The 21,418-nt window shown below is 43.4% G+C and overlaps 1 protein-coding gene across 13 annotated transcripts in view; it reads left to right on the forward strand.

Annotated features, from left to right (window-relative positions):
- Positions 1 to 336: 336 nt before the first annotated feature.
- sorbs2a (sorbin and SH3 domain containing 2a) overlaps positions 337 to 21,418 on the forward strand; it is a 62,873-nt gene continuing 41,791 nt past the window's right edge. For 3 of the 13 annotated variants that reach the window (XM_047577930.1, XM_047577939.1, XM_047577933.1), the window contains exons 1-2: positions 12,972 to 13,495; positions 18,618 to 18,827. The gene's annotated coding sequence lies outside the window, so the exon portion shown is untranslated. Of the gene's footprint in view, positions 619 to 921; positions 961 to 12,967; positions 13,496 to 16,679; positions 17,288 to 18,617; positions 18,828 to 21,418 lie in introns of those variants that run through there. The other 10 variants (XM_047577931.1, XM_047577937.1, XM_047577926.1 and 7 more) reach the window with 8 other exon arrangements.

The following is a 21,418-nucleotide window of genomic DNA, read 5'->3' on the forward strand; positions in this document are numbered from 1 at the left end:
GGTTAATTCTACTGTAACAAAGTATAGGCGGTGATGTAGAGTTTCCTCCACCAGTGACACGTCTATGTCCCAAAAGACATTCAAGGGTTCAAGGGTTCAAAAGAGAAGAAATAAACTAAATAAACTCCCTCCTTACCACCTTACCACCTTACCACGGTCAGATACAGACACAGACAAACAAACACCTCTCTATCCCCTCTTTTCCCTTTTATCCTTCCTTCAGATTAACAGAGCAGGTCCTTCCTGGGATCGGCCTCGGGGCACCTGATTGGTTTACCCCACCGTTAAGCTGAGGCAGCTTAGAGGGCTTTGTGCCAATGGCTGTATCGCTGAAGACCTGTAAAAAGTAGAGACAGCGAGGATGGTCGGCTCTGTGATCCAGCCCGCACCGCAATAACTAAAAAGGCGTGAGATCGGCCGTGGGTTCGCGAGACAAAGGCCGGCGAATTGAAATCAAAGGCACACGTGAGGCGTTAAGGACTGAGATAAGAGGCGGAAGAAAGGCACGCTGCAGGAAACTCCCTTCTGCCCTGACACCGGCTAAAATCATGAGGTGCACCGTCAACTGCTCAGGAGTGGAGGGAGGCGGACGGAGGCATGAAAGCTGACAGGAATCAGGTACAGATCAGATTCTCGCAGGAAAAAAAACAAAAAAAACCAAATCAAGAACTTGGCACGGGAATGAGGGATTGAGAAAAACAGCCGCACTGTAGCGTGGCCCGAGTGCGTGGCACTGCCGTGTTTCATCTCATTACTGTAGCAGGAGAGTGGCCACTTTGTGCGTACATGTGATTGAATGCACTCATGCAAAAGGGATAACTGAAGAGGAGGGGGGGGGGGGGCAGCGGCTCCATCAAGGGGAGTGTGTGCCACATTCTTCATCTTACTGACTCGTGTAAATCTCCTCTCCCTCATTTGCAGGCTGAATCTCTGGAGTGTTGGAATGCCGCATAATAAAAGGTGAGTTCTCACTCGCCGCTCTTCGCTGATACACATACTTCACCCATGCTATGTAACGATGCACATTAACTCACAGACAAACTTTGTTAGCGTCGCGGTCACATCCTCGGTGACCGCTGGGCATTGAGATTCTACTGTCATTTGCCCTAAAAACATAGAGTAGATTGTGAGCTGTAGTCTGGCGGTATCATTGTTGGCTTGAGATTTGCTTGACTAGGAGAAACAATAACTGGAGGAGCGGCTCCCGAGAAAGAGCAATTGGTTGCAATCTGTGTTCACCAAGCATCTCATCAGGAGGCTGGTGAAGAGCTACATGCATACATACATGTGTGTTGAGTGGGGTGAAGCAGTGGGAGTAGCAGCCATGTCGTAGCATGTTCTTTCTGCCCTCTGCAGAAAAAAAAACGACACTGCAGCATGTCTCCCCCTCCCCACTTTGCTGACCAATGATGTTTGGAGGTCAGGCTTCCAGCTCTGCCGCTGGTGTCGGCCCGCTAACGCACGGCTTGCCCGACACAGTGGACGTGACACCTCGGGGCAGGGGAGGGGCGGGTGATTAAAGGGGATGCACAGAGAAAATACAGCTCCGATCGGAGCGTGCACGTATTCAGCGACCAGCAGCAAGGCGCGCTCAATTGACTCCGTGTGATGTGCCACAGTGGCCGTTCTCTTAGCTGCAGGAGACTGAGCAGCCGGGGACAGAGATGAAAGCATCCGCCGGAGGATTCAGTCTCTCACAAGCGCACGGGCAAGGTCCTTGCAAAAAAGCAAGGCTGCTTTGCAATAATAGACACACTCATTGTATTTTTTCCTGTTTTATCCGAACTGATGGCATGTGTTTCTCATCACCGGCCGGTGCTCACTAAGTGCTGACTCGGGTCTCTCCTCGCTGTGAGTGTTCCCCGGGGGTGACAGGACATCGATACTGAACTGGAATCAGCAGCACGGGTCTACTACGGCGCTGTTAACTGTCTGCAGTGCAGCTGAGGGAAAAATGCAAGGGAAGACGATTCGGAGTGTTCAGATTGTAAAGGGCTGCAAATTAGCTACTTGATCGCTGAACGATGAACCTTATTATCCCCGTCTTTATTTTAGGGATTTAAAATAACATATTAGAGAATACAGAATGTACTTGATATATAGCAATAACTGGCTATGTGGTGTATTTACTTTCTTTCTGTGCTCACCAGTTGAATCCTGAACTCAGTAAAAACAACATGGAAAACAGAGCTGACCTGGCCTCCAAATTCACTAGATCCCAAATGGGCTGATCCACTGAGGCCCCTCCCCTCAATCCATAGACCCCCACTAACGACACCCTGTTTCCAGTCACCCATGTCCATTCTCTGATGAGTCACAACTGTTTTGGAGGCACAAGGGAGACCTACAAAATATTAGGAAGGTGGTCATAATGTTATGCCTGGCCGGCGTAGGCGTTTGCCTCCGGACCAAAAACAAAGATTAGAGGTCCAAGTCCAAAAACTGAAAGCAGATTTGGAATCAGGACTTTGTTGTTTCTTCTTTCGTCATCATCACCACCTGACGGCCGCTCACGCTTATCTGCTGCCCCCGTTTGGAAAACTCTGTGTGGACTGGTCAAAACCGTCCCCACCTTCAACACCGTTAGCTTATTGCTGTGTGCCTCGTAAATAAGTCATTCACTTGATACGAACCAAGTGTGGTTCCTCGCGTTGTGGTGAGATGTGATGAGACCGACCGTGCGGCTGCGCACTTTGGTCCACCGTTGCCTGGCGCTCTGGGCCGTGTGCCCCCCCAGCTGTTTTTTTGCCATGTGCTAAAAGCTGTGAGACAAGTGGCCTTTTCAGAGGGAGATTACACCTTTCTAACACCAGCCCGAATGCACTTTAAGCTCTGGCTAAAGTCTGGCAGTGCCACCCTGGCGGCGAAGGTTAACAGATGGGACTAAATGTTTTTGAAGCTGTGCGGATCGAGATGTGAAGGTTTTGTTTTAATGCAACTGGAGCATCACACATGAGATACTAGAGGGTTGGAGAAAACTTTTTCCTAAACACACCTTCATTTTTTACATACTTTCAAGCGCAGGTCAAACTCTCCTCTGACAAATGAATAAAACCACTTGTGGAATTTTTCCTCGGTTCACTCCTCTGTGATAAGTCCATCGCTTTCAGCTAAATACACAAATATTTGTCTGGGTCATGTGTGGTCAAAACTGATTTAGTGATTTTAGGTCTCTTTCGGTGCTGTGGAGCAGCGCTCTTACCAAACATGGAAGAGGGAGAGTCAGGGGTCACATTCCTCTTACCAAAAAAAAAAAAAGAAAATTAAAAAAAAAAAAAAGAAACTATTGGACAGATTGCCTTGACCCCAAGGCAGCAGAGCAAAAATAGAGGCACTGAACCCTTCATATGAAATGTAGTTTATTAAAGAATTTAGGAGCCGTTTTCTCTGCTGCGCTTCCTTTTTAGGCCGACAAGTGTAAACAGAAAAACAAACAGCTTTGCCCTCCTGTCACTCTTGCTACTGTTTGGATGCCCTTCCTCTGAGTTTAGCCACTGTATCATTGAACACTGAACCCCCCCATCTCTTCCTCCTAAACTGCGTGTTTGTGTCTGTACAGTTGCACAGTTCCGGTGCTGTTGTATTAATCTCCTCCTGTTGGCTCTTAATGAATGTTCCCGCTTTCTCTCTCCTCTGGCCACGCAGATTTGATAGGATTAATAGAGCCATTACCTAATTACAGGACCCAGAAAGAAGCTGGAAATCTATGAAGAGGATTTGCAGCGTTACCCATAAATCGAGGATAGAATTCTGAAGCAGATTTTTTTTTTCATAAACTCTTTACACCAACACACTCATTAGCAAGTAGATGAAAGAAATAGCTGACCAGGCCGTCGACTGGGCTGACCCCAGATCGTTTTTCCAGTGCTGACATGGAAAGTATTCAGTGTTAGTATGAGTACTTTAGGCTTAGACTTAGATTTAGACTTTGTTGAGCCACATGGGAAATCGGTTGGTCTCAGTTGCACATAAAAAAACACTGTTGAGAACCACTAGTAAAAAAAATAAAATAAATAAAGTTCAAGATTCTTAAAGACAAACGAACAATGAAATAAAAAAAGAAGTGAAATCTATAAATAATAATAAAAAAAATTAAACCGCTCTTAAAATAAAGTTCACGTCAGTAAGTTTAATCAGCCGTTGTAGCCGTACCTGCAAAGAAATCTGCTTTGCATTTTGGTTTCACCTTCCTAGTACTGAGTGTGTCACTGTGACACTAATTTGACATCATTTGCAAGACAATGGTGCGTGCATTTCCTGAAGCAAGTCAAAAGCCTACAGCCCACAAGTAATAGTTTCCTTTGCAAACAGGATTGTATGTGATCTCAAATGGATGTAAATCACCTTAAGATCAATATTTACAAATGTTTATATTCTTTATCTTAGAAATAATAGATACCATCTACACTCAAAAGCCACTTTATTAGGTACACCTTGCTAGTAAAAGGTTGGACCCCCTTTCTCCTTCAGAACTGTCTTTATTCTTTGTGTCATACTTTCAACAAGGTGTTGGAAACGTTCCTCAGAGACTGTAGTCCATATTGACATGACAGCATCACACAGTTGCTGCAGATTTGTCGGCTGCACATCTATGATGAGAATCTCCACCACATCCCAAAGGTGCTCTATCTATTGGATTGAGATGTGGTGACTGTGGAGGCCATTGGAGTACAGTGAACTCATTGTCATGTTCAAGAAACCAGTTTGAGATGATATGAGCTTTGTGACATGGTGCATTATCCTGCTGGAAGTAGCCGTCAGAAGATGTTACACTGTGGTCATAAAGGGATGGACATGGTCAGCAGCAATACTCGGGTATTCTGCATTCCTTGGTTATAACAGGTGGTTATTTGAGTTACTGTTTCCTTTCTGTCACCTCGAACCAGTCTGACCATTCTCCTCTGATCTCTCACATCAACAAGGCATTTTCTGTAGTATATATTTTTGGGGCCTTTTAGCCTTTAACTGACAGTGCAGTGGAGATAGACAGGAAATGAGGAGACAGAGAAAAATATGCAGGAAAGGGGCCATCTGCAGCGAGCACTGAGCCTCACAAATGGAGCGGGTGCTTTACTCGTCAAGCTAAACGCCACCATCAAAAAGGCATCCACACGTCCACACAACTGCCGCTCACTGGATATTTTCTCCTTTTTCGGACCATTCTCTGTAAACTTGAGATGGTTGTGCGTGCAAATCCCAGTAGATCAGCAGTTTCTGAAATATTCAGACCAGCCCGCCTGGCACCAACAACCATACCACGTTCAGAGTCACTTAAATCCTCTTTCTTCCTCATCCTGATGCTCAGTTTGAACTTCAGCAATTTGTCTCGATCTCCTCTACACGACTAAATGCATTGTAGCCATGTGATTGACTGATTAGCTATTTGTGTTAACAAGCAATAAAACAGGTGTACCTAATAAAGTGGCAAGTGAATGTATATGCGCAATCTGTATTCAAATGTTTAAGCTTTCCTATGGATTAGCTGCATCTCTTCAGTTTATTTGTCTCTAAATGCTTAGTTTGACAATAGGAAGTGGATTAGAGAATAATCTGCGGTGAAATTAAAAGGACTGATTGAGAAGGACAGATGTGCGAAATTGAAGTTTAAATGGTTGCCTTCTGCTGGATGGCTGCAGCATAACATGAATATCCGTCCAACTCAAGGATGGAGTATTCTTCAAACAACGTAGCAACGTATGAGGGGGGAAAGCACTAACAGTCTCTAGACAACTATCCAGATTGCCAGATTGTCAGAAGCGACAGTCCTGTGGGTGACATCATGGATCTGTTGTCCATCTTAGGCAGTTGTCGTGAAACCAGACTATAGTGATTGGATTTATACACTTACGATAAAACTTGACTTAACGCTGCAAATTTAGACCACGCACCCGAGCATCTCAAGAAGGAAGCCTCAGCACCTTCATAGATTTCTTCTCTATATATTTTAAAACGAACCAGAGATAAAACTGAGCCCTGTTGAACAACATTGTTCACTTACAAATGAACAAAAACTATATTTTTATTTCCAATTGTTATGGTCAAATGTCTAAGAAACTTCATCAAAAGATACAAAAAAAAAGTTTATCTGTAGTTTATCAGGCAAAAGATTATCATCTGTCTTATTATTTCTTCTTTTATTATATCTTGTTTCATGACTGCATCATTGACTGTCTGTTGTAAACACGTCCCACTGGAGTCGTTTGTGAACATATCACACTAAGACACACATTATCTGAGACACCAATACTTAGCAATAGAGGTGTGTTGCAGTTATTCTCTCTTTAAAGTTCTGAAAAGTCTCCCTCTTATCACTTGGTAGATTTCTCATCTCACCCGTCTGGCCTCAGCTTTTGCTTTTTCTTTTTCTTTTTTTTGTTGGTGTAAACCAGTGGAAACATTCCTGTAGAAAAGGCAGATGTGTGATATGTGTGTTAGTTAAAAGGGCCAACAGCTACAAGGCGCGATCATAACAAGACGAATGCACCAGATGAGCGAGAGACCTCCGAACACTTGGAACGGCTCTCGAAGCTGAGAGCGTGTTCGTATTCTCACGCGACACCTGCTTATGTGAGCAATGGGAATGCTGTGACTAGCCGCATACAGTGCTTTAGCACCTCTTAACCTCAGTCACATCACTTATCATTGTTCCCTTCGTACGATTTCACCTCTCATTCTCATGGATCTATGTTTTCCCACGTCTTTCATTTTATGTCTTTCTTATGTGTTTGTTGGCTTTCACTCTCTCATGCTCATTTTTTGTTTATTTTTTATTTTATTTTTGAGTGTGTGTGTGTGGTGGGTGGGAGTGGTGGTGGTGGTGGTGGTGGTGGTGGGGGAGGGGGGGGGGGGCATATTGGCAGACATCACATCAGCAGGCAGCTATGCTACATTTCAGCAGCAACAACTCCGCTTATCAATCCACTCAGCGGTAGCAAAGGAGAGGCCTGGATTAGCCACGGTGAAGGTTATTGGGGTGTACGTATCGCAGAGTAATATTAGAAATGATGCGACTATCAGGAATTGTGTTTAGGAGGTACAACGTGAAGGGTTGCCTATGTTGCGTAAAGAGCACAAGCTACTCCGCCCTCCTTTCATGCCCTGATAAGGAAAAGAGGAGAGGTGGATCTGATTAGAAGAGTCAGATTAGATATGAGTAACAGAAAATGCTTCATCAATTTGATCTTAATCATAACGGGGCCTTGATTAATAGACACAAATACATAACCTAAAGTATAGTGGAAACAATAATCTACAGCACTATGAAGCTGTATACCAACCAGGTGTATTCAATTAAATTTACAGAACTAATAATAATAATGATAATAATAATAATAATAATGCATTGGTTTTATATAGTGCTTTTTCATTCGATGCTCAAAGTGCTTCACAATTGAATGCGTTATTCATTGGCTCACACAGTCACCCTGGTGAACTCCCTCAGTAGTCACAGCTGCCCTGAGGCCAATGGTGCGTCCCACTTACCTCGAATGGTGGAATTCAGCACCGGGAACGACGTCACACCTGAGTTATCGGCATTCCAGTTACATTAAATCAGAAAGCTAGACGCCCGTATCCATGAAAGCTCGTGCCTTGTCCTGAATATAACTTGGTGTGTTCAATAATTAATTAATGTTAAACGAAATGTCGGCTATTTAAGTCACACAAATTGTAAATGGAACAGATAACTTGAACCAACTCATGAGTTTTTTACTACAATTATTTCCTGTAATTACAATATTTACAAGACCACACAAGGCAGAAATTTATAAAAATATTCAAACGTTTTATTTGTTTAACCTGAATGAATGTAGAAAAAAAATACACCATTAACCACATTTTGCCACGATGGTGTTTTTGCACCATATTACAGGAGCTTCTGATTACTGTTTACACACGTGGGCGGCCATCTTGGTAACTCAACTCAGGGGTGGTGAGGATTCTACGACTTTTTTTAAAATCCGACTTCGGGGGAGGTTCAGTGGGGTACACAACTTCAACTTCACCTTCGGGTAGGGAGAGGAATTACACAAACACTGTCTACATGCATGTCTTGTCACAAGATGGTCAATGTTATTCACTTCTCCTATTAGTGGTTTTAATGTTGTGGCTGATCGGTGAATGTACTGCACTGTAGCTTTAAATTAATTGTAACCCTGAGTCAAATAATATCACAATTCAATCTCTGTTTGTTGACATTAATTTGCTGTATGACTCACCTGGCAGCGGTCCTTTGTGCTAAATGCTAATGCCACTAGCATAACATGCACCCAGTGCCAATGCATGACAAACGTACCTAGCAGGTGTAATGTTTACTGTGCCATTTACCATCCTAGTTTTGCGTGTTAGTTTGTTGGTACCCTTCATTTGCTACAACTAAATCAAATCATTTAGCTGTAACTAGTAAATATTTGTCTACTTTATTAATCAACCCCCTGATAAAAGCAAAGTATCTATTCACTGCCCATGACTAAATTATAAGAAATACAATTGACTGTTGTCCTGATTTATGCTGATTTATGGTTTATTAAGTTTGTAGTGGTATAGAGAATATGGCTGAAAGTTGAATTTGACCTTTCTCGAATTAGTTAATTTAGTGTGTTTTTAGTTCAATTGGCATTATTATTTATTGCAGCAGTACGGTAAAAATTACAGCTTATATCCAAATCAGTTACCAAATTGTCAGAGTATCTTGCCTACCAGAGTAAACTCAGCAGTGTACAATCCTAATATCTTGAGTATGTTCAGAAGTGTACGTTGCTAAAAATGTGAACGTTCATATAAATGTTGTGTTCAAATGATTATCAAGAATTATAATTATCCTGCTTTAAACTTAATTTATTGTGAGAGAGCCCTCAGGTCTCTAGACAATAGTTGTTTGTGTGTTTTAGGGAAACAGTATACGGGCCATTCTGCAGCTTAACGCGCTCCCTACGCTTACAGGAGGGAATGTCATAGAGAGAAATCAGCACTTAGCATAAAACCATCCTTGAAGCCTGCTGCTGCTGTAAGAGTTTGTTCATATCGCATTTAAAGCCTCCGTCATTGTGCTGCTCCCCTGAATATTCAATAATTGCCGACTCCTCATTTGAAGGTTGTTGCTACCATTTGTGATGACAAGCTAGAAACACACATTTGTACAAGGACTGCGGGAGCAGTATAATCTTAAGAATGAACACAAAATAGCCAAAAAATCCCTGGTAGTGATACAGAGTCGAATGATCATTCTCCCTGGTGCCATCATTACGAAAACAGTCATTTCATCCTTTTGTTATGATAGAAAATATTGATCGAGTTTAGAAGACTGTGCGAGCGCTACAGGCAGAGTGAAGATAGGGCCTGGCAGGAACATTCAGTTTGTAGATTATTAAACCACCTAAGTCAGCAAATTTATCTGTAAGCTCTAAAGCGATATTGAAAATACATGCAAGTCAAATATTATTAGAGAAGAATAGTTTACTCTTGGGCCCCTTTTCTCTACCTCCAGTCTCATGCTTCAAATCATCTTCAGATCCAGTGGATTATTACTGGTAACTGCGTAGACAGTGGGTATATTGAATGTACCCACATCAACTTCTTGCAATAGGATTTAGAAAGTGATATATATATATTTTTATTTTTGTGTTTAAATGTCAGAATGAGTCTCATTCACTAGGATACCACTGTAATACAGTGACTCCAATAACTCTGATCACGTCAGAAACGTGCTTTTTTGCCAAACACTTTATATCTTTAAAGAATCTTTTCTATCCAATTTGATTACATTGTGTGTATCTTGTATCTCTCTTGTCTTGCTTCTCTCCTCCTCCGTGTACTTCCCAGTGTCACTTGTTATTCTCCATTGCCCTTCAACATCCCTCACCCTCCATTTTTCTCTACTCTGTTGTGTCAGCGCTTCCTCAACATCTGTCATAACACTGTGTCGCCGGCTTTTCACGGGTTCCTACGGGTGACGCTGGCATTTTTCGCTGGATGTTTACTCTTTTTGATTGATGTCGTACAGTAGCAGGGCGGAGGCTGGGGTGGTGGGTTCAAGGTAAATTGGAACTTAGCGTTGTCCTCTGTGTAATCTGTTAGTGTAAGCTGTAAATTGACCCTGGACCGATGTCTGACTGGTACCTAGAGTTAATGTGGAGAAAGTGAAGTAAACCACCAACTGACAACAATATCAAGGAGGTGAAATCTGACGCATATAGATGAGCTATCCTGAGGGACACGACTAAACAGGGAGATGACGTGGGATTCAACATCAGCACTCTCTCACCTCAGACATTTCACCTGCTCAGCCCTTAGACATCAAAGCCGGTCTGGAATTAAAGTGGAAGCAACATGATGTCACCGCCAAGCAATGTCCCTGCGCACCCGTACGCCATCGTCTCGTTCGGCACCGCGGTGCTAAGTTAACATTGACCAGATGAGCAGACGTCACTATCAGCTGTTCCAAATGTGGCTCTCTTTGGAAAGCAACAGTGGAAAGATGTGACAGAGTGCCACTGCTCAGATAAAAGAGTTATTTTCTCACAGGATCCATGTGCCAGCCTGCTGTCCTTTATTGTGGGCTATTCTAAGAGAGGCTGTGCAGGTGCTTTGGGGGTATATGTCAGGGCTTTAGGGGGTGATGTGGTTGAATTGAGGTAGCCGTAACCGCTGGAACTATTCTTACGCAACAGCATTTGGATGGGGGACCGGTATCGATCTTGGCACTTTGTGTGAATCGGCTTCGGTATATCTTGTATCCAAGGCCAGCTTTTGGATTTCACTCCCAGCAACACCTGATTCTACTAAATGAATCCCGTACAGTGGCGACTACCTCCATTCTTAGGGTAAAGATTTCTGTTACTATACGTACAAACAGATTCCAGGGGTCCTTGCTGGCCTGGTTATTGTTGCGCGTGCGCCCAGCTCCGCATTGAGTAGGCCCACACCTGTATCACTTATGAACCTCTGCATACCAGACGTAATGTATGTCGTCATCTTCCCTGGCCTTGTCAGAATGCAAGGCCGATAGCGTGTCCGTGGATAGCACGCCACCTATAAAAAGGCCCTCTTGACAACAGCGAGACTCGGCAAGGACCGCCTATGCTGCGCATAAGAGCTGGTGATAAAAGAGCAAAGCCATGCATGCACACATGCACACTCACAGATGTGGCCTTGCTGACACCTCAGAAAGGTCAGCTATCAATAACCGTCTAAATTTGAACACCTTTAATGTTGACAGAGGAAAGGGCTCTCTGTGGGTGTGTGAACAAAAGAAAAACACTGCAGCTTTGGCGCTGTCGAGTAGACAGTTGCTGCGAGTGTAACTTTATTAATAATGATTGTATTATTATTATTAGAGAACGACGTGTAAGTCAATCGCAGTAAGATGTTGTATCGTGCTGCAGCGTTAGACAGTGGCTCATTAATGTTATTTGTTAGGTTATGCAGCATAGATCAGTGCAAATACAAAAAAAAAGGTATTTATTTGTCACATATTTACCCAAGAAACAAGAGTCATTTTATTAGATGAAAAGGTGATACTTGGGGTCGGTGTGTGGTTTTGTATCAGCTCACCCAACCGTCCCTCGGCCCACTCTTAAGGTTTTTAAGAATTTATGAGAAATAGGCTGTATGCTTTCATATCAGAGGACATGACACGCGAATGGACGGATAGATAGATAGATAGATAGATAGATAGATAGATAGATAGATAGATAGATAGATAGATAGATAGATAGATAGATAGATAGATAGATAGATAGATGTGATCTGATGTGGCACATGATATCTAGCATTGATGACAAAGGACTAGACTGAGTCTGTAAATAATTGAATAGTTTAGCGTAGGTCTGTCTTTGAAAGGGGGAGACACACACACAGAGGTGGAGAAATCTACAGTTAACCCACCGAAAAACAAGATACGGTTACAATTACAGTTGTGTCACAGGACAGTTCTTCTCAAAGAGGTAAACCCATCACTCGCTTCCTGGCATCTGCCCAGCAAAGGTGGCAGGCCTCACAGCAAAAGTGTCAGTTTTAATTTAAAATATCGCGTGTAAAAAAAGTCGGTGTTGATATAAGTCCACACCAATAACGTTCAACACCTCCAGATCACCGCAGGATTGTGTCACCTCTGTCAAAAGCTGAGGAAGAAACTAAAACTGAAAACGACACATGCAGCGTTAACACAGAGACACTTTCGGTGTGATGATTGCGCCGCTGGGATTCATCGCTGGTAAACTACAGAAACTGCTCAATCTAGCTGTTGCATGCTAGAGCTTGTAATTTGAAAGAAATACCAAAAATAACTCACATTTTCAAGTAACACTGCAAACAAGACGCCTACACTAATGTAAATGGCAAATCCTTAACCCAAAACTCGCCACTTAAGAGTTAGCTTACAGCTCACCATAGGACATTATGTGGGTAATAAAAATGCATACAGTCTCTCTTTAGCTGCAATGCATGCCAGCATGCTTGGGGTTTCTCTTCCAGTTTGTTGTCAGGATGTGTAACCCTATCCCCCAAACATCCACTTCTACGAGAAAGCCAAGCTATAACTTAATTGTCTTTATTAATAGCTTAACATTTTCCCCCTGAAATAGTTTGTTGACAGCGTGATATAGCGCCAGGGAAACACACAGATATAAAGTTTGGCACAGCTGTGGCTTATTCCTAGCATGCCATGAGTCTGTGAAACACTCTCTAACTTGGGCTTTGGGTCTTCGGACCTGACTGTATTATTGTCATGAGCCTTCAGAACGCGCCTCATATGTGAGGTCAGCTATTCAATTTTATAATGTTTTCTGACAGCACATTGCAAGGTAAATAGGCACTTTGCTGTTGTGGGTGAGCCCCAGGCCTGCCGTCTGCGCTGACTGAGTGTCCTCTCTCCGAGCACTGATTGAACCGCGGGCGTTGCCATGGCCACACGCGACCCAATCAGAAGCCCACGGTGGACTGTCGCTGAATGAAAATAACAGAGGCCATTTTGCGCACGGAGCCGCGGCATCATCATCATTCACTGATAATAAAAAGCGGAAACCGGAGGCAGGTTCAGTCCATTTCTGGACGGAAGCCACCGCTTCGGAGTCGGCCGAGTCGAGACCGAGCGGCGCGCGCGCGTGCGTGTAGTCGAGAAGGAGCATGCGGTAACTAAACGCGCCGCCTGCTCTGTGGAGGTCCGTGCAGCCAGGAAAAGAGGACGGGACAGCTTCACCGCATTGCTACCCGAAGCCCGGTGACGACCCCCCCCACCACCACCACCACACCACACACCACCAGAGGGAGGAGGCAGCTGCCTTTTTAGTTGGGTGACGGACACCGGCCACATCCGTGCGCGTCGAAAAACAGGTGTACGGTTTCATCACACTGTAGCCGCCGAGCCGCTGTAGCTCAGCTCGTGTTTGTGTGTCACTCCTCCTGGGGCTACGGCGACTGAGGACTTTTGATATGGAAGAGGCTCATTACCTGACTGTGTGTTTCGGAATTTGTCGAGGGGGCCGGCGGTCTTTTTAAGGTAAGTACACACAGTGGCAGCAGTGTTGTTAGATACTGGGGCAAATATATCTCCCTCCGCGCGCAGCTCGTAGCAGCTGCAGCTGGTCCGAGTCGCCACTGAATTGTGTTGTAATAACCATTATTATTGTTATTATGATTACTGTATTTCTATCTTTATTTTTTATAAGCCTTTTAGTTCACACTCGCCGTGACCCGAACAGATAAATCCACTCATCTGGTCCGGCCGCCCCTGTTTCCCAATAAAGTGCATCCCAGTGGATGGCTGTTTCCAGTGCATTAGAGGAAGATGCCGTCTGGGCTGGGAGGATGTTAAACGCTGAAGGCTTTCAAGCTGTGGAAACTAAAACGTTGCTTAACAATAGTGGTAAATTAGTATGAACACGAGAGAAATATGTGTTGTGCGGTTGTAGCACGCACGAGCTGAAACCTCCATGTTTAACCTACATCCCAGATGCTTAGGATAATCTCTATTGTTTGCTTGCTCTTATACAGTGGTGCAGTATAGTATGTGCATTAATGAAAGACCATTCATTGAAAACGTGCTCGTCATATCAACACTATCATCACAGTACTGTTGCAGCAACACTGTAAAGTCATTACTGATGTGCAGTTTTCCTGATTGCTGCTGCTGCTGCAGGGTCTTCATTCACCTGCCATTAGAGGTCTGAGTCAGTCAGCCTCTCGAAGCAGCAGACGCAAGGCTGAAAATTCAGTTCTGCCTCTGATTTTGCGCCAAGATTCATTTGCTGCCCTCTTTCTAGCCCAGTTCTGACACAAAGCAAAGGGAAGCGGATGTCACCTGCGCTCACTTTGGTGCCGCCTGCGTCTAACTGGTATAAAAAAAGGATGATGTAATGAGGAAAAAATGTAAAGGCCAGCAGCGACGGATGTTATCTATAAGGACCGATTTGAATGCTGGCTGAAGTGGGGGAGAGACGCGGTGTTCAGGATGCACAAAGTGTAACACTATCTCTCCGGGAACCTCACACCACTCCCCAGCGAGGCCTACCTGTTGTGTGTGTGTGTGTGTGTGTGTGTGTGTGCTGTGCAGGCTTTAGTGGACGGTGCTTTTGATGGAGTATTTTGTGCATTTTTATGTGTCTGGAGGAGGGGAAGCGACACAGCGGGACGCAATATGAACGAGCAACAGTTGGCTGCCGTCTATCTCCCGTGGGGGAGGTGGTGGTGGGGGGGGGGGGGGGGGGGGGGGGGGGTGCTGCTGCACCAGTAAACAGCACCTCGCTGGGGCTTAAATACACACTTAGCAAGCAATCGTAGCTTTTCGACTTGATTGATGGTTAAATGAGACAGAAGGTATGTCTCTGTTAGCGTTAACTCGGTTGCACCTGCCAGTTTAGAGTCACCGAGAGAGACGGCGTGTCGAGCACGTATGTTGGAGCGAAGGAGTGAGAAGAGGAAAGGGGATCAAGGCAGGCCATCGGGGAATAGGAGAATGTGATACATTTTCCTCCTGAAAGTACAGAATGTAACAGGCGGGGGTTTTCTCTCACACTTCACTTTCTTTCACTTTGTCACTGGCGCCCCGACATCCATTATAATTTTCCTTTGTCTGTTTATTTCTTTGTTTTGGTGCCCTTTCTTTGCTCTTCGCTCCCTCCTTTATCTCCCCTCTCCGCCTGCCCTTCTCTCGGAGACGGCCGTCACAGCTCAAGTGGTGTGTGAAAAGCTTACCTAATTCTCAGTCTCGCTGATAAAAACCACTGGCTGCAGGACATGCTTCTCTCCCTGAGAGTTCTCATTGTCTGCTGAGCCATTCGTTTTTTTCGAAGACATTCTCCGTCATTGGGCCAGACTTTATAACTTTATTCCTTCATGAGATTCTTCTGCTAAAACGCCTTGTAATTATAGCATGAAAAAAAAAAGATGAAGCCTAATTTAAATTATTTAGTTAATAGACTGATAACGTATGTATAACCGTATCTTGCAGAAATGGTCTATATACACCTACAGCCACTTCATTAGGCATACTAATGAAAATGAATTCCCTAAGCAGACTAGAACAGTCCGGCACTAAATCAAAGTTTCATGAAGGTCAGAAAAACTTAGAGACTTGTTGATTTATTTGTGTTTTCATTTTGGAGGCTGTGTTTTGTATTGACTTGTTTTGTACCGACACATGTTTCGATCATTTTGGAAACTCGATTTTAGTCAGTGGAATAGACCAAATAACAGGGGCGCTGTTGAATTTAATTTCGGTTTAACTGTTTCGTGAACTGGATCCTCTAAAATGATCATACAGATGTGTTGCCACCTTTCCTACACCGTTCCAGTGTGAACTGAACACTATAACTATCATGAAGGGGAATTCAGTGCAAGACTGTTATATTAGGATGTATTCATTTTATTGTACCTAAAGATGTGGATATGTTATTTGGTAATATAATTAATATTCAACACCAGAGGATGCATCTCTTATTCCACTCACTGTGGCTTATAAGTGCATATCAGTTTGTTGTACAGTTACACACTAGTAGTTTTATTGTCCCCATACGTTGTTAATTACGTCTGCTCTTACCAGTCAAGAATTTCATGTCTTTACCATATCAATATTAACATTTTAATTTAGTCTTTCCTGTTAAGATTGGAGAAATTCCTCATTTTTGATGACGATGATGATGATGATGAACTGTATGCCTCCAGGTGCTTGCAAATTATGGAGAAACTGGAATTTTATCCTAGTTTTGACAATTTCTATTCATAAAAACCAAAACATGTGCAGCCACACAGTTTTTTTCCACTGCTGTAGGATTAAGCTTGTCTTACATCAAAATAATCAAATCTGAAATTACAGCTGTCTGCTTTGTCCTGCAGGAGTCACCAGTCGAAATGGTCGTATTTCTGTCTCTACTCTTAATTTACAGTAACTCAAAACATGACCCGTTCGAGTCGCCTCCACATGTGTTCTCTCAAAGCAACAAAACGCCGGCGCTGTCTCTGTTGAAGAATGCTCTGTTTGTGGATATACCTTTCCTTTTTTTTGCAGGGTTAAAGTGTTTTCCAGTAAGTGACACTCTCTAAATGCGCGGCTCGTCTGCTTTTTATATCCTGCCACTTGCTTAACTGGGAACGGCGGGGCCTTACAGGAGCTGATAATGAATTAGGTGTTGAAACCGTGCGGGTGAGACCATGTCGACGCGGCTACTGTAGCCCGGAGTGGCTCGTAGGTCAAAGTGTCGGTGTGTTTGAGCGTGAGTTTGAGTCACTTGGTATTAAAATAGTTGGCCCTGGTACTTTAATGAGATCGTTGCTAAGCTGATGCTGCGCTTCGTTGGTTTTAATTGGTTATTCGAATCGGAACGGAAAGAGTTAATGCATGCGATCCGAAATGTTAAATCATATCTGTTTTGGGATGTTTGTTCAAATGTCCGAGTGTCATGTTGATAACCGGCGTAATAGGACAGAACGTTATTGGTCCCCTGGTACTGATTTTGGCCACAAGGTTACATCATTAGCACCTGTCAGTTGTCAGCTTTTCACCATACCTCAGTGATCCTTGGCACGTGACCAGACGTTACTGGGGACCAGCTGCCGTTTGATGATCTACGTTGACAAGCTGATCGCGGCTGTGGGAACCCCTAGGATCTGAAGCGGAGCTGTTCGGGAGGGACGCAGCGGAAGGAGTCTTACTTACCGTGCGGCCGTTTGTGCCAGTGTAGAAGGGGATTTTGACATCACCACATCATCATTGGTATGATGACAGCGGACCTAGATAGTGTTGATCCAGGACAACGCTGAGCCCATCCACGGTTGATTTAAGGGTTGACAACAGGTTGGCACTTGGCTGAGCTAGTTCACTGTTATACCTTTGCGGCTCTATATTAAACAGCTTGTTGCTAACTTAATTGAAATCGCCATTTTTGAGACAGTTTAAGATGTAAACCCCACCAGTGTTTGCTCTTAGTAATGTGCATGTTGCTCAAACGAAAGGCAGAACCGAAGTCATGTCAAATGTTCATTGTACGTCTGTAGCAGTCAGAGTGGCTCACATTTGTTTTGGCTATCTTTTCTTGTTTGGAAAACAAGTCGGGTTTCACTTGATGGAGCTGCACGACCGGGAGTTAATGAATTTCCTCTTCTAGCTGCTGCCGAACTCTTCCTGAACCTTGCAACACAGTTGGCTGCTGATTTCCCTATCTGTTCTGTTTGTTTTTAAAATATGGGGCTAGAAACGAGGAGGTGGATGTTGTCCAAATAGCATATGGCACGGTAGCTGCCCGCCTGGTTTTAGGTATCCAGGCTCTAAATATGAGAGGCTAATAGCAGTAGTTACATCATCATTCTGGGAATAGCAGGGAGTCTGGGGTCTAGAGGTGCTCGTGGCTGACCTCTTTCCTGTGTATATTCAGCCTGTGTGTGGTCATTTCCAAATATACATTTGCATATGGATTACGCATCAGGAAGATTATTAACGACGCAAGCGAGCGGCCACATAATTCGTATTTATTTTTGCAGGCTGATGTGACGCTGACAACACATGGTTTATTGACATGGATAAAAAAAGAAGTCTTGTGCTTGCGTGTGTTCGTTTGCACATCTCTGAGCGAGCCCTCCTGACAGGCGGTCGGGCCGTCAACAGCGACGAGGGAAAGAAACGGTTTGACACTCCTGCCAGTTTTCTGGCCAATTTACATAGCGTCACATTGATGACACTGGCCACTGTGTGACATTTAAGCCCGGGAGGAGAGATGGGCTTTTGAAGGCATCTTATCATGTCTACTGCTATCCTAAATATTCAGAGGTGTATCTACCTGATGTAACCACTGGATCAGAATGTGTTGGTATTTGCACAGAATGGGAATGTGCTCTTAGATGTAGTTTTTTTTTGCAGGAATGCGTTCGCGTATTTTGCGGTATGCCCACATGCATGCAAACATGTGTGTGCGTGGTAAAAACAGAGATAGTCAGACCCCGTCACTTGGCCCCCACCCATCTACACTGGGGGGTAACTTTCCAGTCTCATAGACGAGCATGCCTGCGTCTGAAAATAGCCGTATCTGATCACTGCTTCACCCAAACGGGGAACTCTCTTTCCCTGTCACTCCCTCTCTTTGGCCGCCTCTCTGACTTTCTCCTTGTTCTGTTGTCTCCGTGCTTCCCAGGCATTAGACGGGCTGAGGTCGGGGGAATAAAGCTTGAGCAGTGGGAGAGACGTAACGAAGAAGAAGAAGAGGAAGAAGAAGAAGAAGAAGGGGAAGAAGGAAAAAAGGAAAGAGCCAGACGAGAAGAGAAGGAGGGACAGGAAATTGGGCCCTCAGCTCACCTACACCTTGCTCTTCTTAGCAAGCTTCCAGTTCTTTGGTTTTATGACGGTAAGAGTTACATTTTTTTTGTTGTTGTTGTTGCTAGATGCACCTGCATTCCTTTTGTTTGAGGGGAGGGGGTAACAATTAAGGTTGAATATCATAAAAGACACTCAGACTGTAGTGGTGCATCACGTTGGTGCTCATGTGTAAGTTTATTTATTAAATTCATTTTAAGACTATTGATTAACCAGTAGCAGTTTAATTGTCCTTCTTACTCCGCACTAAAAGTTCAGTATATTTTCTGAAGTGTTGTCTCTTGAAGCATTTTTTTAAAATCACTCTTGACTCTGTTTGCAAGCGTCTATATTTACTTGTTATGGACACAATGCTTTAAAGAGAACGCACATTAAAAGAGGTCTGAATAGATTTTACAAACCAAACTCCAAGAGGGAATTGTGTTTATCTGTTCTGCCCACAGCCACAATTATAGACTATGCGCACAATTTTTGTCTTTTGTGACAGAGGACAGGGCAAATGGTGTCAAATAAAAACAGCGGTTCCTGCCGCAGCCACCTCAGAAATAGCAGCAGAACATAACTTAGATTGCAGTTTTGAGGGTTGGACAGAGCTGTGTATGACCTTAACAGAGTCATGTATATGTTTATGGCGTTTTAACCAAAAACTGTCTCGATGCACCAAACGTGAAGAACCCCAAAACTTCCCTGCCCCATTTCCCTTCACCTCTTACCTTCTCATAATTTGGGCCCAGAATCTCTTTTTTCCTCTTCTGTCCCTTTTTGCGTACTTCCATCTCTAGTTACACCCCTTTTCGTGGTCTCTTATTTCGCATTCAACAAAAGCCATGCACCAATCCCTCCATTAGGCCGGTCTCAGAGGTGTTGTGGAATGTCACCTTGACCCCTTGGGTACACAGTAAGGGGTGGTTCCCAGCCTCGCTCCGCAGCACGAGCCGCTCGCTTCACTTTCTTTTGGATCTCACGGACAGAGTGACACTTCCGTGCAAATGCCTTTTTTTTTTCTAATTATATATGCTGTTAAATGGTTCAGTCCAATCCCACTAAAAGTGTATTTGTTTGCACAGCATTGCTCTTGTTATATAGGGACGTGTTAAGGGCTTGGTTAGGTGCACCTGCACTGGCAGGTCTAACGGGTAGATACTCTGATGGAGAGTGGCTAAAATAAGTTATATTCTAACATAGATTCATGTATTTTCATTTCGGATAATAACAATGTTTCTTCGGTCTGCTCTGCGTATCAGCTGGGCGTTAGTCTGAACTGTTGTTTCACTTTTCAGCAGCTAAAAGTCAAATTCCTCACTCAGTTTTGACCTTCTCTTCCTCATTCCCTTACTGATACTAGGTGTTTGTTTAAAAGCTGATGTTCAACAGGACAAAGACATTCGCAAGTTGCCTTTGCAGAACAACAGCCACCACATGACTCTTGAGTTTCAGTCTCATGTGAGCACGGATGAAATAATATCAGTATCTTTCTTTCTCCATTTGACGTGTTAAAACTGCCATGGATGCCTTTGTGTTTATACGAATACTTCAAAATATGTTGATTCAGACTTCCTGCCTCGAGCAGAAATGCCTGTTAACATTAATATAAACAAAGATAGTGCCCGAGACCAGTGAGGTCCCTCGTGAAATGGAGACGGTTGTGTATTTCTGGTGCCAAATCAATACAAAAATGTCTTATCGGCAAAACAGAAAAATAGTCCTTTTTAACAATAAAAAAAAAACAAATAGTTGGAATGATAATATTTCTTTGTGCCTAACATTCAGACGATGGGAGGATTCCTCAGATGGATCTATCCACTGTTCTGGACCACCTTAAAGGTTAAAGAGCTCTGTCTAATGGCAGTAAATATAGCACTCCCGCTAATCAAGCTCTTCTTATCTTCGTGCTCGACACTTAACACTGGTACCTGGGGAATCCAGACTATGTATAGGGGAATGTAATCTTAGCTGCAGCTGATAGCCTTTAGTGTACCTCTTGACTCAAATGAAGAACTATTTACTATTTACACTGTTATATCATTTTCTCCAGATTTATAAAGCAGTGTTTTCTTAACCAGGATGTAATCTGTGGCTAATCATCACTCTAAGAAATCATATCTTAACTTAATAATACGCCTGAACATGTAGTCCTGAGGTTAATTGTTATTATTATTTGGAAAAGTGTATTTATCACTAACATTATTGAATATTGATTATGTTAAAAACCTTTGCTCACCATTAATTTAGCTGGTTTTAGGATTAACTTAAAGTAATTACATCTTTATCATCGTCTCTTATCCTCCTGACAGACTTTTAATAATTTAGATAAACATGCTGCATGCAGTCAAATAAACATTATTGCTTTGGTTCAGTCACTAAAAGAAAATGTTATGCAAAAACCCTCTTAAAAGCAGATTTGTGACTTTGAAATCAATTAAAAGTGAACGTGTTTGCACATTCTTTGCTGTCTTTTATGATTATGGCTCATCTGTGCTACGATCTTAGATCCTTTCGAATTCCCGCATTAGATTGAAGTTTTAACATTAACCCTCCATAAATTCCTCCGTAAAGGAGTGAATTGCTCACAAAGCTCGTTATCCCTCAAGCATTTTAAGGAGCCCTTATTTATTGCTTCTC

This window comes from Mugil cephalus, chromosome 2 (genome assembly GCF_022458985.1).
Source record: "Mugil cephalus isolate CIBA_MC_2020 chromosome 2, CIBA_Mcephalus_1.1, whole genome shotgun sequence".
Classification (NCBI taxonomy): Eukaryota; Metazoa; Chordata; class Actinopteri; order Mugiliformes; family Mugilidae; genus Mugil; species Mugil cephalus.